This window comes from Aythya ferina, assembly GCF_964211825.1.
Source record: "Aythya ferina genome assembly, chromosome: 2".
NCBI lineage: Eukaryota > Metazoa > Chordata > Aves > Anseriformes > Anatidae > Aythya > Aythya ferina.
Genome location: NC_140297.1, coordinates 18761321 through 18776790, shown reverse-complemented (window position 1 = coordinate 18776790; position 15470 = coordinate 18761321). Strand labels below are relative to the sequence as shown.

General features: G+C 39.0%; 1 protein-coding gene and 1 long non-coding RNA gene across 21 annotated transcripts in view; one reads left to right on the top strand and one right to left on the bottom strand.

The window, feature by feature from the left end:
* Window positions 1–15470, top strand: part of KIAA1217 — a 377584-nt gene that overhangs the window by 202710 nt on the left and 159404 nt on the right. Inside the window, exon 1 of one of the 20 annotated variants that reach the window (XM_084510248.1) lies at window positions 12260–12553. The exons of the other annotated variants lie outside the window; for them this stretch is intronic. The gene's annotated coding sequence lies outside the window, so the exon portion shown is untranslated. Of the gene's footprint in view, window positions 1–12259; window positions 12554–15470 lie in introns of those variants that run through there. 20 annotated transcript variants of the gene reach the window in all.
* On the bottom strand, window positions 6325–9942 carry LOC311432502. Its single transcript, XR_014690092.1, has 2 exons — window positions 9787–9942; window positions 6325–8272 (listed from the first exon to the last, which is right to left on the bottom strand). It is a non-coding gene; the product is annotated as an uncharacterized lncRNA (long non-coding RNA).

The window sequence follows — 15470 nt, the reverse complement described above, 5'->3', positions numbered from 1 at the left end:
TCGAACCCATGGCAGGTTGTCCTACTGATGCTCTGATCCTCTGGTATCAGATGCAAGCATTTAATTTCTGGCTCATGTGCACTTCCCTTTTATTTTATTTTTACCAAGTGTTTTCAGCACCGGATGTTACGGCACGCGTGTCCCTGCTTGGGCAGCCCTTGCACACCTGCTGCTGCTCCTCTGTGGCTCTGGGGCTGATTAAGCAGCTCCCTAATGCCCAGCAGCTGATGGGTACTGCTGCAAGGAAGGGTGCTCTGATCCGGTCCCAAGCAACTGGGTTAATCCCTGGGACCTTACTGCGAGTGGGAGTCAGGTTTCTTCCCCGGGCTGATGAATAACTTTCAGTAACACAAGACCACTGCGGAGGTTGTGTGTGATGCTTGGGTGTTACCGTAGCTTAATTCCACAAGCATTTTCACCGTAGCGTTAACTGTTTGTATTACTTTGATCGTGCTCTTTGCAGAGGTCTTTTTACTGTGTGTGTTTTACCCTCTTTTTTTATTGCTTAATCACGGACTGCTTGGTCTTGGGCATTAATCCTGTCACAAAAAGGTAGTTCTAGCTCAAGTGCAAATGTGTAATCGTGCAATCCCCACCCCTATGCAAGCATGCAACCGTGAGAAACCAGTATTTTTTTGTATGTGAGTCATTCGTACACCCGGATGTCCCAAGAAATTTCCCATCAGAGGAGGCTCTGCTGCAGATGCACACCTGTAGAAAGTCTGCACTGTGCAGAAGGGGGACTCTTGCTGCTCCTGGCTCTGCTGCTTAATGCCGGCGGCACCCTGCTACTGAGGGCATGGATTTTGAGGAGGAGGTAGCCACTCGTGCTCCTGTGGCACAGCCAAGAAGAAAAAGGAGCCTCTCGGGTCTTTGCTGCTCCTCTGGTGCCTCTTCTGTCAGCCAGGTACAGCTCTGATGAGCCAGGGCTTTCCCATGTGGGGCTGGTGTAAGAGTTAATGGAAATTTGTGGATAGGTCAATTTTTTTTAGAAGACTGCTCCTTGTAAGAAGGAACATCCTCAAGTGTTCGTTCTTATTTATCCTATTGTCTGTATGTGTTTCTATGTTGATTTTGAAAGGCACAACAACCTTTAGCATACTGCAGTAGCTGTCAGATGCTCTTGAGGGAGAGATTGAAGGTCTACTGAAGAAAGACTTCCCTTGAACCACATTAACATACAATTTGATTTCATCTCATGGTTTTAAAATTTGTCAGACACTTTCCAAAAACCAAGCTGCTTTCTTCTCTAATTATAGAGAGTGTTTATATGTAAGGTTTAATCTATTTATTGGAAGTCTTCCAGGACTCTGGAATAAGTGCTACTTTGTGGGCCTCTTCTGAACTGATGGGGTTAGCAAACAGTAGATATCTATGCTGAAGATACTTGGGCGGTGAAGATGAGTAAATTGTTTTTTTCCCCTCTCATCTCTTGCTTCTGCTGCCTTGTTTTCTGTTGAGATGTCTTTATTCCTCATGCTGTGACAGCAGATATTGCTTTGTTTTGAAGAAACTCTGAACCCACAAGTTCGGTCTTGTTTTTGCATGTCTTCAACCCGTCTCAGAGCTATTTTTCCAAGACTACATGTAGTTCCACTTACAATGTGTTTGACAGATTTATTTGTGACTGTGTTATGTAGGTGAAGCCAATTTGAAATTTAGGAAAAGTTTAAATAATTTATAAAAGGAGAACCAAGAAAATAATAATAATTAAAAAAAAAAGTTCACAAGTTCTCAAACTTGTGAGAAGCTTCTGCTGGATTGTTACTTTTCAAATGTACTTTTTTGAATTTCTCTCAATTCCTGTTAGCAATGTATTAGTAGAGAGAGAAAGGGTTAGGCTTTTTGTGATGTATCACAGCTATATGATTTTAGTTGTAAAAACTAGGGCAAACAGCTCTGAGTTGATATCAAAAAAATTTTCTGTTTTAGGTGATCATTCTTTGTGAAGACTGCTTTTCCTAAGGGCACGTATAACCTTTCAGATTAGATTTACTTGCTGTGTAGCGTTTTAAACACACCAGACTAAACCAAATGCACAGTAAGACCTACAAAGGTATTGAGGCCGCCTGGCAAAACAAGGGCAGCTTAGATAATCATTCAGTAGCTTATTGTGGTGAGATAACATGGAATTTGAGGTATTTTCTACAGTAAAAGAATTTGTGTTCTTTTGTTCTGTACTCTGCTGCCACTTGTCAGACTACCATGGATACTGCCAAAATGTCTATGTTTTGTCATTGTCTTTCACCTTTTTTTTTTTTTTTTAAATATAATTTTAGGATTGCACCATTAGCTTTTGAGAGTAGAATGGCTTTTCTAACTTCCTTTCTCTCAAAAAAAAAAAAAAAAAAAAAAAAAAGTCAGACAAAAGTTATCAAGCCTTTTAAATGAGGTTTGTCTAGCCACTGCTACTTTGCTTTTGGCTTATCTTCCCTGTGGTTTGAAAACTTACTTGGATGTCTGGGTTCTGTGGTCCTCCAGAGGACTTTTAAAATGCAGTCATCATTTCAAAATGTTCACTTGGCCTTCAAATAGTTTCAGTGATGATAATCACATTTTACTTACCTCAGTGTGTCAAGGACCTGTGTTTGGAAATCTGAGTTTACATATTGTTTGACTGCTTATTTAACTAAAATGGCCAACCTGAGCTCATATTGATCTTTCTGCCAATTCACTAAATTACCTGCATTTATTTGATCAAATTCAGCAAAGGAGCTGAGGCTGGTGGCACTCTGTTACAATCAGAAGATTTAAGCCATTTTATTTGAAATCCAAGAGTAAGGGAAAGTTGAATAAGAGTTGTGAACCAAAGACAACTCTTGATTAGACGTGGAAAATATTTTACCTTTTAAATCAAAGGCTGATGACTGGCGCAGGGTTAACAGCATATTGTGATAATGGTATCACAAACGTGGCTCAACAAAAACACAGTTTGTCTCTTACCTCACTAAACTGCCTTGGCTAACAAATACAGGAAGTATTTCCAGTTTTCTTGTTAACAACTGAGACAGGTAAGCAGTCATAGCTATAGCTCTGCTATTTGATCGTTTGAAAGCTGAGGCTCCAAGAAGCATTGCTGAGAACAAATCTGCCCAGCCCCACAGCACATGTGATACCTCTTATCTCTCCTGTCATTTTGTTCTTGTCTAAGATGAGGATCAGCCAGTTGTTTCTCATCTAAGCTCCTGTTTCAGACACACATTAAGCATGATGCTCAAATATCCTCCACAAGAGTGAAGTTAGTTGTCAGCAGTGTACTAAAGGCATTGTTTTTCCTCATTAACTTTCCTAAAAACAACTTGTAAGCATGTGACATGGTGGGTGGTATGTAGTAACTAAGCTTTTCTTACTGGAAGGTCTCAATAAGTGGGAATGTGGAGACATCAAACTGACTTCACCTTCCCCAGTCAATATCTGGACTAATTGTTGTTTGCTGTAGATGATTTCAAATGCATCTGATTGAATTGTTAGTATGGGTGTTGTTTTTCAGTAGTATTTTTTGAGTGATAATATGTCTGTGATTTGCTTCTGGAAGTCCAAAATGCACTGATCAAAAGAAAAGTGATGCTGAGATCTAGAGACACTGGGGGAGTTGTGCTTCTTTTCCTCTGTTTTATCCAAAAAGACACAATCGAAACAAGTTAATAATTCATCATATTGGAAAAATTCTTAAATAAATATTGTAGTTTGAGCTCTGTTTAACTTGAAGGAGGGCGGCTACTATACCTTCACTTAAAAGAGAGAGATTCCTTCTTATCAGTACGGCTAGTTCTTTCCTGCCAGGTTGTGCTAGACAGAAAGGATATGGGATAAGATCACAGGCCATGTAACAGGGCTTTTCCCCCCATTTTTTGCAATTAGCAATCTGAGAGTCAACAGGACAAAACCTGTATTTGTTCCTCTGTTGCTGTTCTACTTCACAGGAAAACAGTTCAGTCTTAGTATAAGCAGTTTTATGCAATTTGAATTAATCCAACCATTAAGAACAAGCTCATTGTTTAAGGATTTGTAGATACTGTTTCATAGTCCAAAAAACTTTTTAGAGTTTTGCTCAGCACAGTATTAGATAAATAAAATGAAAGCAAACCATGGTGCATATTCTTCCTGCTATAGCTAAAATTTCTTTCACAGGGTAATACTTTGTCTTCCCTCCTGCACTAGGGGCTGCCACAAATCAATTTTAGAGTACAGTGACCTTTACAGAAAGACTAGGAGTAGCAAGTGCTTAGGGATCACTGTCTTTGATAGCTGGAGAAAGAAAATTATTTTAGCATCTGGGAAATTACCTGACGGATGAAATATAAAAAAGATAGATTCCTCCCAACCTCAATTTCTTGCAGTGCAGCCTGAGGTGTATTAGCCTCCAACATGTCTGGACCATTGGGATAGGTCATCTGACATTGTTTTAGTCCTGGAAAATTGCTGGTCAGTGATGTCAGTATAGATTCTACTCTTCCTTCTGGAAAACTGAAATTTGGAATGCACTTTTTTTCTGAAGACCCAGGCAGGGGAAGTCCAACATCTGTATTTTCCCCAGGAAGCCTTTAGGGAGAATGGTCAGGGTGCCTTGAGACTTGCTCCCCCTTGGGAATAGCAGGAAGAGAAGTAGGTGACATTTAATATTTGAAGACATCAGTGGAATGCTTCAAGAGTCAGTAATAGTGTTCTCATTCCTGGTTTGATGACTTGAATTTAACGAACTATTGTTGAGTTTGGTTACTAAAACGTATTTTATACTTTTAGGCAAATTTATGATGAAATAAGAGTTCATTTGGGAGGAGATAAATATAGCTAGAATTTAAAGTTTTCCTTAGAGAAGAACGTTAAATGTCACTTCTTGATACAGTAGTTGGGCATACATTAAAAGGCTGCTTTTGTAAAAATGTAGCTTGTTACTGGGATCTGGACTTAGGTCAAGAAATTCATTCTGCTTAGGTTGCCAAACAATTGCATTAAAAATCTTTTACCACAGAACTTTGACATGCCGTCCTGCCAGGTACATGGTAACTTGTTGCAAAATCAGTGTATCCCAACCCCAGACAGCATATTTTAATATGAGATTTTCTGTTGTTTCCTGAATATTTCATCATTAAAATACAGAAAAGAAAGGTTGGCAAGTAGTTCTGTAGTGATGTGAAGAGAAACTAATGTTAGAATGGTAATTTTACAAAGAAAACTTTGAATAAAAAGTACAGAGTTGAAAGATAAAGCCAGAGGAATTGAACTGTCAGAGCAAAGTAACCATCTTAGGAAATGTGTGCACATGTGTGTGCAGAGAGAGGTGTTTTCTGTGTGTGGCAGAAGCTGCTAGTGGTAGGATCACAGTTTGGTGATAAAGAGTAGAGCAAGTCAATAGACATGAGCACAGTGTAAAGACATGATGCGTATAAAACAAGTGTTTTAATACACTGCAATACTACAAGGATCAAATTTCAAATGTAAGAGCTTAAAGATGATACTGAGTTGGAATTGAGAGAACTAACAGTGGCAGTACAGAGAGGTAATACGTACAAACCCACAGGACCAAATGGCTTAGTACGCTTTTAGAATCATAGAACCATTAGGGTTGGAAAAGACCTTCAAGATCATCTGGACCAACTATCAACCTACCACCAAAGTCACCCACTAAACCATGTCCCTTAGCACCATATCCAGCCTCTCCTTGAACACCTCCAGGGACAGTGACTTCACCACCTCCCTGGGCAACCCATCCCAATGCCTGGCTGCTCCTTCTGAGAAGAAATGTCTTCCCTGGTGCAACTTGAGGCCATTTCCTCTAGTCCTGTCCCTAGCTACCTGTGAGAAGAGGCCGACCCCCCAGCTCCTCACAGCTTCCTTTCAGGTAGTTGTAGAGAGCAATAAGGTCTTCCCTGAGCCTCCACTTCTCCAGACTAAACAACCCCAGTTCCTTCAGCTGCTCCTCACAGGACTTGTGTTTCAGGCCCTTCACCAGCTTCGTAGCCTTTCTCTGGACAAAACTTAAAGCAGAATGACTTAATTGCATTTGAGTAAGTGTGAGACCATGTATCACAGCGAAGTCTAAGTGGAAAAGGACCTCTGGAGACCTTGTGTGGAAAGCAGGGCCTTATCCAGGGCCGTGTCAAGCTGAATCTTGAGGATTCCCAGTGAAGGGATTTAAAGATGTCATGAACTTCATCTTCACAAGGGTTCCTATTGTAAAGGGAGGTTATTTTCCAGGAAGACCCTCATTAGGACTATGTATGTGCACTGTAACAAGAAGATACGCCATAGCTTTTAGCTCAACATTGTTGAAAGGATGTTGAACTATGGGAACATTGCAAAAGAAAGTCACCCAAAATGGTTTGAGATCTGATGAAGTTATTTCTCTTCAAGAAACACCTTTTTTTTCCTTCATCTTTTGACCCTACGAAAATAGGGACGGTCCTCAATTAAGTGTTGTAAGTCTATTGAAACAAGAGATAGTACTGGTTTTATCTCAGCTCTCCAGAACAGCAGTGAAAATCATGAGAAAATCTAAAGGTTAGAGCTGGAGAGTTAGGCAGATTCAAATCAGGAGTAATGCACAACATTTTTCACAGTAGAAATGATTCATTATGCTGACAAATTATCAAGGGAAACAAGAAGTTCTTCATCTCGCTAAATCTTCGAACTATGACAGGTCGCTTTTCTAGCTGATATGCTTTAGTCAAACAAAAGTTACTGATGAATAGGGCTAAGTGGCAGAGATTTATTGGTTCCTCCTTGGCCTCGGTTATGCAAGTGAGGCTCTTAACTATTCATGCAATTTTAATTTTTCAGGGACTGTTCATAAAGAATTGAGTTTGACCCAGCAGGTTTTGAATATAGCACTGTAACTACAATGAACTGTTTGAGAAATAATAAATTGCCTTAGTTATTAGAAATGGAGGTTACTTGAAAATTTAGGATACAAATATGAGGTGTAAGTGAAATATTGCAAGAAAAATCACTACGGTCAGTAGAATTAGGGTAAATAGAATTTCCTATTTATAATTAAAATACTAGTATTTTAGTTTTAAAATACGAGTATTTTAGTTTTATCCCAGGCAGGGTACCAATATATAGCCATCATAAGCAGGCACAAGAAGGGCCTGAGTGGTCATTGCCTCAACAACTTCCCAGACTCACGATGCCCTTAATTCAGAAGAATTTTCTATTTTGACCAAAACTTTGAATTTATCCTTGAGTATTCCTTGGGAAAATTCTTGCCTGCATCAGTAAGAGTTCTGGCAAGATTAGGGATTTCAGGATCAGTCCACCCAGAAATTGTTACTTCAGGAGGTACCATTGAAGAGCCCCATTTCTTTGTGCACTGCAGCATACAAGTAATGGATCTGGCTACAGTAAATTCATGCAAGTAATGGGTCTGGCTACAGTAAATGTTTCTGAATATGGACAAAACTACAATGCACCTTAAATCAATCAAGAGAAAACCTACAACCAAATTATTCCAGGCCATGTTGGAATAAGGAAGGGAACAAAATCCCTTCTCTGGAGCAATGTTCAGTCATGCATAAAAACGTACGTGGGATGGGGTATGGCACCCTGGTGACAGTTACCTGTTGGTGCTGCAGACCGAGAAGTGGGAGTCTAGAGGAGGAAGCTGATAGAGGTCAAAATGAGGTTTGAGGGGAAGAAAGAGAATGAAGTGGCATAGTCTGAGAATCACAGAATCATTAAGGTTGGAAAAGACCTCCAAGTTATCTGGTCCAACTGTCCTACTACCACCAACATTACCCACTAAACCACGACCTAAGTACCATATCCATGGACACAGCTTCTGTTAGGAATAGCGCCAGAACTGAGAAAAGGACAAATGCTGTGTTCACTACTGTAAGACAGAAAATCTCTAAGCAGAAAATAAACTTTGATATGTTCTTCTAATCATTGCAATATGTAGAAATAAAAAGGGGAGGGAAACAATGTATTGCTTAAGCAGTGTTTTAGGCTCGAGGCATAGCACAGATCTTGCTGAAAGGCATACACTGTTTTCAAATGGGTTAAATGAAGTCATTCTGGGCTGCAGAGGTTACTGCAGCAGAAGAGCTTTGTAACCCCAGGGACTGAGGTGAGTGCCGCAGAAAGCTGCTGGTGCAGAGGAGCCAAATTTTAGTAGCTGGAACGGATGATGTACAGGAGGTCTGTAGGTCTCTGTCCTGTGTGTAGCCCAGCTGCAGATAGGTGTGAGAATCATCACTCCGCTGTGTGGATAGTTTGGTTTTGGGCTAATGGCTCCAGAGCCCATCTCAGCCATATCTGCTTGAAAACACTCCTAAAGGTGAATAAATAGTTTTCTTTTAAAACTTTACTGAAATCATCAGCAAAAGTTTTCTTTGCAATTTGTAATTTCCAATCATAGGAGGTAAGAGATAGTATTGTCAGTTATAAATTTGCTTGCCATCTCTGCTTGCTTTCTGTAATTGTAATGCCTCTCTTTCCTGCATTCTTAGATCTTGCTTTTGTTTTGAGTGGAATCAAATTTATAGTAAAAGCTAAGCATTTCCTCAAAAAACTTGTGTTCAGTCTATATACTCTGTCCAGTCTAGGTAATTTGCATTCATAAACGTCAGGTTATTGCTTTAAACAGTAGCAAGCTTCGCTGTAACAAGCATAAAAGCTAGATTTTCCCTGTGGCCTGGTGATGGACTTTCCAAGTTTGTGTGTACCCCCACAGAGGTTTATAATCTCACTGTCAGCTGCATTGGCTCTGCAAATAAACAGAGGAGCTCATCTCCGGGCTTATCAGTCTTTTGCTGGAGCTTAAATGCAGGGAATGTGCATTTTTTAAATTTAAAATATATATATATATATATATATATATATATATATATATATATATTTTAACGAGAAATTAGAAAAATCATCTTTTTTTTTTTTTTTTTCCCCCCTGAAATTTCAGCCCAAATAAATTAATTCAGGTAAGAATAAAAATCAATTTAAACGTTGTCGTAGACTCAGCATGCACCTTTTTAAACTCTCACTTATTTTGCCTTTTTTATATTTTGTTCTTTGTTTTAATTGCAGTTCATGGTATAGAAATCAGAATTTCTGAAATGCTGTCTTGGAATTTTCTTCTCAGCCAAAAATGGGAATACTGCAATACTTTGGAAGTGCATCTTTTCATGAGAAGTACCTACTTTAATATAGGAACTATCCACATTTGGACTATTTTCAGATGAAAAACCAGCCACATTTAAAAAGATGAGTCAAAATCTAACACTGTGAATCTGGGTTTCATTCACCAGCACAGTAAATACTTGGTTAAACTGAAGCTCTTCATTTTTGGCACCAAAATGTCATTCATTAAATCCCGTAAAAGGAAACTTTGAGTAGAAGTCTTCTGAAAAATAAAATTTATTTTCTGTTTTCAAAAGTTATGATCTAAAATGTTTTCTCATAGTGAGAATATGAGGTAATATATATACTATATATATACTGAGAATATTTCCCTATAACTTTCATTTCAACCAGTAGTTCCTCCCTTTTAAAGGAATGACTGTATTGTTATTAGAATAGAAGACCAAGGTACACGTCAGTTTCTATTAGAAGTGTTTTAATTCTCCGTCTGACATGAAATAAGTAGTTTAAAGGAAAACAAAGCATCCAGAGAAAGTGCTAATGAGTCAAATATATAGTAGCTCTTTGTTAGAGTCATCTGCTGGGGCTGAATGTGACTTGGCACAAGCTCTAGAGCTTTGCTTACAACAACACACCTGTATGATGTGGGTGATGGAGTCAACCAATTAATTATTCAAAAGAAAACAAAAAAGTGAAATGCCACCTTACCATGTGTTACGGCGTCCTGGGTTTGTCTTTCTGTACTGTTCCTGGCCTCATTCCCTTTGGCATCTCCAGGTTGCATGCAGGGCTTTGTGGCTGCTGTGAGATGTGCTTCTGCTCTTGATGGTACATCCTGCCTGGCCTGGGTCATCAGCATTCTGCTCGCAAAATGACTCCTTTTCTCAGCCTGGATTGCTAGTGCTGTATAAACACTGTGAATAAAACAAAGCTTATGGAAGACCTTTAAAATTGCATGTTAATCAGCATGAGACAAAGTGACTGAGGCTCTAAAGCTCTTTCAAAAGCACATTGGTGTGGGAAACTGTTTTCTTCTTGTCCATCCCCATGATCTCACTACCTGCTCTCCACAGATATCCAGCCTGTGCTTTGTTCCACCACTTGGTGAAACCTCAGTTTTATCATCTCTGGTAGTCTCTGCACGTTCCTCCATGGTCTGAAGGGATCAAAGCTGAGCGTGGTGCACCCTTACTTTCCTTGGCTTTTGCATCGTCCTGCCATGGAGCACTGAAGTGAGGCTGACACTTGAATTTTTGAATTCCCAATATCTCTTTTCTGCATAGAAATGTTACTTTTAAATGACTTCCTTTATAAAATATCAAGGATTACTGCCTTCCCATGCAGTGGTGAGGCTGGAGGCCCCAGGGCTGGGAGGGAGGGCTTCAAGAGTGCAGATGAGCCTGTGGAGCTGGGCTGTTGGCCAAGCGAGGCCTTCGGTGTCCCTTGGCCATCCCGTGCCAGCGGTGGCATGAACACAGCCAGGAGGTGAACCCCAGGGTCAATGGTCCAAGGGGAAGGCTTTCTCCCACGGCATATTTGTGGAAATCTCTTGTATTCAGGCTACAGGAGGACGGGAATTTGGCTCTTGTTTATGCTAAGGGAGCATATTTATGGCTGCTGCCAGTGAGGCACTTCGTACAGCAGACTGCTATTTGGATAATGAGGCACTGGGATGAGGAGAATTTCAGAGTTCATACCACTTTTAAAGTTCATGTAATGCTTTTAAATACTAAAAATGTGACTTGAAGGAATGTCTCTGTGCTGTCGTGTCGCAAGAGTGAAACAATAGTGCATTTTACTTGGGACACTGAAAATATTTTCCTCTTTCTACTCAGATTGAAATATATTTTTAGCCACTTGCCTGGACATTCAGCAAGAGGCTGATGAACTGTTATGGACTTTTAGTGTTTAAGTTAAGTTAAGTGGTCCTGTTTGTACCTAGATGGAGAGACATTTATTTTACTGTGAGAAACAAATCTTAACATGTGCTTGCCTTTAATTTTCTTCACTGAAAGATGAGGAAACTCATCATCCTGAATCAAATTGGACATCAAAATGTCACTTCATGTCTTTAAAAAAAAGCCATGATGTGTTCCACCTGACATACAAGGGTATAGAGTTCTACTGAGGTCTGTGTTACAATATGCACTGTTTGTTTTTAACAAAAGCAGCTATCACTTTAGAAAAAAACACACAAATATTAAAATAATTTTTCTGCCTTGGTTTGCACTCTATGCGTATCCAAAAGTTAGTGGTGTGATATCCAAAAGCGATTCACGTGAATCACACAGAATTTAACATCAGAACACAGGGATTTTAATAACATTTTGATGTTCGTTTTGTTCCTCGGCACAGTTTGAGCAGCTTTCACAACACCCGTGTGAGCAAAGCATCGCAGGTGGGATTTTGGCTCATTCCTCCAACAATGCAGATAAACTCCAGCTAGAAAGTAGGAATTTCTCCAGTGAAAAGAAGTTGCCAGGTGTTTTAGGGCAGATATGTCCAGCTCTACCCAATTATCTCACAGTGGTTCTGCAGGATGAGGTGGAGGGGTCATGGCCACGGCCCAGCGGTCCATGCTGCCAGAAGCTTCCTGGGGATTAAGCAGGAGCTTAGAAAGCCCCGGGGCTACTCGTGGTCATGCCAGGGATGTGACTAGTTCCAGGAAAGGGGTCTGTTATGGGAGCAGGGTGTTAGTCATCTCCCCACTCAGCTCCCTAAGTTCAGCCAGACTGTGTAAGTTTGGTTATGATAATTTTAATAATACTTGAAAAGCTCAGATATTGGTTCACTGAGGCAGAGGGGTTTCATTTGACAGGAACTCAAATAAAATCAGATGAGAATGGTGTAAAAACCGTGAAACTAACAGCTCTGAAAATGTCCTTCAGGATTTCTACTTAAAGTGGAAAAAAAAAGGAAAGGGTGATTTTGCTTTTTTATTAAAAAAGCAGCAAACAAAGCAGATGGGAGACATCTTAGATTCATGTCTTCCTAATGTGGAGCACCAAAGGGTATTTTTTCCTGTTTTTCATTTTGAACATGGGGGTGGAGATAGATTAATGGGTTTTGGTTTAGCCTCCAGTTCTTACATGTCTTGCACTTGAAAATTGTGTTTTTCTCCTCCTTTATACCAGATGTTACACTCTGGAGAATAATTTCTTTGTATCTTCTAAGTTCACTGAACTGCCTTGTATTTTAATGATACTGGTTAGGAAATGTACCAGTTCATTTCCAATGATGTACCTAAGGCTGTTTATAGACTGCAGTATGGGATCCATCACAACTGAAATGGCTTAAGAAGATGAAACTTGATACTTTTGGACAGCTGTGTACTTGCACTGAGGAGGGACAATCAAAAGAGGAAGGATGACACTGATTTTTTACACGATGAGAAGTTTGGGAGCTTGCAGTTATTTAAACAATTCCTCAGGATTTGCCAGATCTGAATGATCCCTGGGTAGCAGGGCAGCACACAGTAAGTTCAGATGTTTGATGATTAAGCTGGGTATATGGTAAGGTAATTTAGGTAATATTTGTGAGCTTTTTTTTTTTTCTTCTTCTTCTTTCTTTCTTTTGCAGGGAAAGCTCAGTGAAATGTGAATAATAACCCGATGGATTTCTTTTGTGTTCTCTTTGTGGACAGGGTGTAGCTCTAGACATTTCTCTGAAATTCTCAGTTCCATTTCCAAGTATTTCCAGCAAACTCAATGTGAGAGATAATTTACCGTTAGTCACTCCATTACACTTTTTCTTTTGTTTTGCATCATGTTTCCCTGCTTGCTTCTTTCACTTTCCTTTATGCACTCGTTAAGCCCTGAACAAGCTGCTTGAATAAGTTTGTCCCTTAAGATTTTCTGCCTTTAAGTCTCTCTCGCAGACTGGCACATTCCTCTGCAAGCCCTGTGTGTACCATGGCATCTTTGTGAACTAACATGCTGCAGCTGTACAGCTAGTTAGCACAAGCAATCTCACTAATTAATAGAGGCTCCCCTTAGGGAGCAGGATCTACAATTCAGCGCTCACCCTGAAGGAGTTATCTTGATGATGTGTGTCTTGAAAATTCCCACTGATTTTTATGGGAACCCAGAGTGACAAGCTCAGCTGTGGGAATCTACAATGTAGGTGTTCCAGGTGAGGGAAGATCAGTGGTTGTTTGAATTATGTTGTCTTTTTAAAAATGTTAGGTGGTAGAGTTAGCGCATTACCATCCTTTCCTTCTTTTTCTTAAAGTTTGAGCTGTGTGGGGAAGGGACCATCTAACTTCTTGTTTCCCCAGTGCTTAATGCATAGAGGATACTGTTAATTAATTAGAGTAATAACAATTTTTCGAACTTGGGGTCAAATCTGACCAAACCACAGGTGATACGATGCAACACAAGGGCTGGAAAACTCAATGTAAAATTCAGAAGTGTAACAGCTTCCATAACTAAGACAGGATCTTGTCCTATTTAATGAAAAATGCTCAGATACCCAAGGATCTTTTAGATAAATTAGTTTTCAAACAGCTGTGTCAATCATTACAAATCAAAAGTATAAAACACAGTGGAATGGGATGTTTTCTTTCTATAGCAACACCATTATGGCAGTAGTTCAAAAACAAGTAGAAGGAAGAAACAAAATATGGTTGAGTAGTTCAAATACAAGGGTATATAAAATGTCACACAGGGCATAGAATTAAATAGTAGCTGGGCAGGATGCCAGGAAGACTTGAAGACTTATGGTTTCAGTTCTGAAGTGCTTTTAGTTTTTTGGTGTTGTTTTTTTTTTTTTGGTGTTTTTTTTTTTTTTTTTTTTTTTTTGTTAATGAAAATACCATTTCTTCTCCTATAGTCTTTCCTTGAAGTGCCTCTCATGTAATTGTTTATTAGTAAACAGCTGCTTGGAATGGAAGATGATTACTTTATAGTCATGGTGGTTTCTGCTAGATGTGTTTGTTGATTGGGGACTGGTTGCACGTCTGTTCACTCCAATATAATCCAGATAAGAATATGTAAGTATATTAAAATGGGCAAATAACTCACAGAAGAACTGTGCATAAAGACTAGGTAAAACATGATTACATACAGAACTTTTGACTTTTAGAAATACTTAAAATAACTCATTAAATTGTACTAAATATACATGCTTATGTGACTCCTTTAAAGTATATAGTATATATAATTGCTATCTATATATTATCCAGCTATATATATATATATACACAAAGATATAGATTATTACAGACGTTTTCTGAGCTCTTCCTATGAGGTAGATGCTTGTGAAATAAGATATTTGTTTGATATTTAACCACAATAGTGTCAGAACTGCTGATGTTGTCAGTGTTATTTGTTCAAACTGTTTAAAAGATGGGAATTTTTGGAGAGAGAAATCTGCAAGACATTTTAACAAGGATGGGTTTGTTAAATTGCAGTTACAGAGTTAACTATTCTTCTGTCACCTGATACAAGTTCTTTCAATGGAATTGTTTTGTCCAATGTAGAGTCAGAGGGGGATTGAAATCAGGATATATAACATTTTGGATAGACTTGAAGTTTGCTAAATAGATGAAAGATGCCAAGCTACAACATTACTGACATTAGTCATCTGAATGTATTCTCACAGCTTTGAATAATCAGGGAAATATTCTTTCTAGGATGTATGAATTGTAAGTTAACACAAGCAGGTCACTATAGCAGCACCTGATGCATTTGTTTTATCGAGGTACAGAGTTGCTTAAGGATAGTGGATATAATAACCTAAAAGGCTGAGCTTCTATGGACATCATTATTAGGCTATCATATCATGGGTCTGTAGAGGACTTTTTTTGGAAATATTTTGGTACTTTGAAGTGAAAAAATGTAGGTTTTTTTCTTATGCTTGCATAAGGTGAGCAACATAATGACTCTTGTGATTGATAAATGATTGACAATTGGTAATGGCTAAAGGCTAACTGTGAAGAATTGCAAAATGATCTTCAGTCTCGGTGTTACAATTGCAGATGAGATTCAATTTTAATAACAGTGAAACGTTGCATGTAAGGAAGAACAATCTTCACTTCATATATAAAGTGGTAAGCAGTGAGCTGAGTATTACCACACAGGAATACGATCTGGAGGTTATTTCTGATCCATGGAAATGTCAGTGCAGTCCTCAATAACAATCAAAAAAGCAGATCTAATGTTGGCAGTTACCAGAAAAAGAGAACAGAGAACAAGACAAAGCGTATCACCTGCCACTATAAAGTCATGGGACGTTTGTTGTGTGTGCAGTTTAAGCATCTCTAAGAACAAAAAGGTATAATAAAATTGAACAAGGTTTGGAGAAGGACCCTGATAATCAATGTTAGGGGATAGCTCCAGGGACAACTTAGGACAGTAACAAAAAAGATGGCTGGGTGGGATATGACAGAAGGG